We start from the raw sequence: 3,490 nt of genomic DNA, 5'->3' as shown, positions 1-3,490 counted from the left end.
AACGCCCAGCTTCCCAGGGACAAATTCTCCAAACACTACCTTGCTCCAATCTCTCCTTCATGCTGCAATGTGTATTTCTGCTTTTAAATAAATATTACCCCCACCCCACCCCCATCCCCTTGGTCACCAGTGGCTCCGTTCAGTTGTAAACATCTACAGATATTTATAAAAATGCCTTTTTAACCATAAGATGAAATAATTGTACATAAAATGCTCTTTGCTTTGTACTGGCTAATGAGATCACTGTTCTGATGTTTAACTGGAATGCATTTGTTTTACAAGTAAGTTTCTTCAGTCGTGTAGTTTTTGGAACAATGGTGCCTACAACAGGAAGTGAAATAACAGTATTTCCTGGAAAGTGACCTTTGACTTCTTGCTGACAGTGGAGGTGCCTTTCAATATAAACTGCTAAAGCAATCCTGGCATCTCTTACTAGAGTGCCCCAGATGCCTTGCACCCTGCCTTTAATCCTCCTGTTGTTTGGTCTATTGTATTAGACTCGCTTCATGCCCCCTTTTTCCAGACAGTGTCATGGTTGGACACTTGGGCTCGCATGGATTTGAGAAGATGGTGCTGGATTTTATCACAACCCCTCATAACCTGACTCTCCATAGAATAAAGTGTACATAATGAGACTGCACCGATTCAAATGACCAGCACAAGCCCAGGGGGTGGAGGTGAGTTCCTAGTCAGTCTCAGTTAGTAAGTAGCATGCTTGGGTTTCAGAAAAGCAAATGCTGGAAAAGAAAGGTTTGGAGAAGATATGGAGTTCCATGCCTGAGCTCTTCTGTTACTGGGGCATTGCCTATGCATGGGTTATTCCTCACAGTCCAGTGGACGGATGAATGAAGGCAAGCAGCCAATCATGGGCATGCTCTTCATTCTGGCCACACTGGAGGGGCAAAAGGAGAACAGTTCCCATTGATCTGACCTACCCCGTCCCATTCCTCTATCCAACCCGATCTTGCCCCCTTCCTTCCCCACCACCACTCCTGTACCTAATGTGAGCAGAATGGTCAGTTAATTGGCCACCGTAAATTGCCCCTAGTGAGCAGTGGTGCAATCTGCAGGAAGAATTGAAAATGAGATCAGGGCGGGCTTGTTGGAAATGGGTAGATGGTGGAGCAGAAGTGGCCATTTCCCCAGGGTGCAGCTCGATGAGGGAGTTACGCTGCAGAACTCCAGGAACATTTCTGGTTGCCTTGCATGATGAACCTAACTTAGTTTACCATCCAGGCGCAAAATGCAACTGCTTTCCAAGAAGTGCTGAGGGAGTAAAGAGAATAATCTGTGGAAGTGTTCCCCCACTCACTCTCCGCTCATCACAAACGCTGGCAATTGTGGAAACCTCATTCTCGGGAACAGTAGTGCAGGATCGTCCCTCTGGTTCCCGGCCCTCCTCGTTCCTTAAAACGTCGTCTCGCCAATCCTCCCTCAAGCACCAACCTCATCACACTGGTTAACTCCAGGGGCAGGGCTGTTGCGGAAGGAGGTTGTGGGAATTGTGAAAGAAATCTCTTTGTGTTTGCTCTGTGTAGGAATCAGACCTACGAAGGGGTTTGCCTTTGGGAAATAGTTCCTTACATGCTAATCATTATTTAAGGGTTTAGTGAATTGTCAGTGGTGAACTGTACCACATATTCACAGCCGTTAGCAGCTGTGGAGTTGACTCCCTCCAGCGCAGTAGCGAGGGAGCACCGCCCTGTCGATTGCTCTCAGGTGGATGTAGAAGATGCAATGATAAAGATGAGTTCACCCAGTGTCATCACTGAACAAATTATCCCTGTGACTTTTCATTTATCTGAGTAGATTTGTCATTCAGTAGTTTTTGAGCACTTTGTTACATCAAATGGCGATTCTGCCCGTTGTTTCAAAGTATATGGAAAACTCTTTAACGGAAGAGGAATCTCTCTTGATCAACCCTCCTCTGGACAATAAAACTGGGGTTGGCTCCATACGCAGCCTGGTTTTTGCCGAGTCCTCCCCACGGGCCAACACTTGGCCGGATGGTCGTGCAGCAGACATTAGGGAGGTGAGTCATTCACGAACTTACACATGGAGGCCAGTTCATCTGTGCCAATGCAAGACACACCCCCACCCCACACACTATACCAGAGCCCAGAGAAAAAGTGAGGCACCTCCCTCCGAGCCAAGCTCCTCCTCCACAACCAGGGCACCTCCACTTCCCTCACCCCACTCGCTCCGCTGTATCGTGCTGACGTTGAATGAATAAAGTACCTTGTTTGCCACGCATGACTCTCTGTTCCTCTGCCGCTCACCTGTGTTTGGCCCGGCCTCTTGAATGGAGTGGATAGTATCTGAAACGCCAGGGGCCCGGGGACGCGATAGCCCCCCTCACTCAAATAGAAGAGCAACTGGGGATGACCTCCTCAACGGCCTGCCACCCTCCGCCTCTGCATTTAGAGGGGACAACCACGGTGGTGGTGCAGTGACGAGGCATTCGGGCTGTGGGAGGGGTGGGGCAGACCACGTGTACCAGCCGCACCTGTGGTCCCGATCAGACCACCCAGGCCGCCGGGTCACAGAACCCAGAGGATTTACTGGGGATTGCAGATGCTGGAATCTGAAGTTAAAAAAGTCTACTGGAAGAACTCAGAATGTCAGGCAACATCTGTGGGAAGGGGAAAGGAGTTGTTGAACTTTTTTTAAAACCCCAGGAGGAGATGGTCAGAATAAGAGGGCGTATGGTGGGATAGGGCTGAGAGGTAAGGGAATGACAGGCAGATTGAACCAGGTAGGGGAGTGATGGAAAGCCTCTCCCACATCCAGTTGTTTCCATTTGCTCTTCACATCTCCACCCTTCTCCCATCTGCCTCAATCTGCCCGTCATCTTTTAAACCCCCCCCAGTCACCCGTCACCCCAGTCCTCTGTCTTACCACATCAGCTATCTCCTCTCTCCACTCGAGTCCTGGTGCAGGGTTTCGAACCCAAACTTTGTCAATTCCCACCCCCCCCCCCGAGAGGTGCTGCTTGACCTGCTGAGTTCTCCAAGTTCTCTGAGAGTTAGTGGATACTTACTGCTCTGCTGCTGAACAATTAACTTGTCCAAGGCCAAGGAAGTGAGTGTGCCTGTGTCTACTTCATCCATCAGACCAGGCTGATTTAAGTGACCAAAGAATTGGACAGGATCTGACAGTAAAATTACTTTGCTTGAGTGGCCAGTTCTGAGAAGTCAGAACTTTAAACTCAAGCCAGGCCTCAGACCTGGGAGCTGATGTTGAGAACTTAATCACATGGACAGGCAATGGAGCTCTCCCCAGAAAGACTGTCAAGAGCTTCCAAAGTCAAATTTAGCAGATTAATTTGTTAACAACATCACAGAACATGACGCAGCAGGTAAATGAATGAAGGAAGGACAGGTCAGCCCTGATCCAATGGGTAGACAATAGACAAGGTCCGTTGGGTTTCTGCCCGCATGATGTCGCTCAGATTGGCCTTCAACCTGTTGATGACTTAATAAAGGGTAAA

The 3,490-nt window shown here is 48.9% G+C and overlaps 1 protein-coding gene across 2 annotated transcripts in view; it reads left to right on the top strand.

Moving 5' to 3' along the window:
- LOC140187088 (ras-related protein Rab-37-like) overlaps positions 1-2,245 on the top strand; it is a 102,155-nt gene extending 99,910 nt beyond the window's left edge. For both annotated transcript variants that reach the window (XM_072242033.1, XM_072242031.1), the window contains one exon: positions 1-2,245. This exon is cut by the window's left edge and continues 1,354 nt beyond it. The gene's annotated coding sequence lies outside the window, so the exon portion shown is untranslated.
- The last annotated feature ends 1,245 nt before the right edge of the window (positions 2,246-3,490 follow it).

The sequence above is a fragment of the Mobula birostris genome, chromosome 24 (assembly GCF_030028105.1).
Source record: "Mobula birostris isolate sMobBir1 chromosome 24, sMobBir1.hap1, whole genome shotgun sequence".
NCBI classification, from domain to species: Eukaryota; Metazoa; Chordata; class Chondrichthyes; order Myliobatiformes; family Myliobatidae; genus Mobula; species Mobula birostris.
The sequence above is the reverse complement of the archived record's forward strand: the minus strand, read 5'-3'. Positions and strand labels throughout refer to the sequence as shown.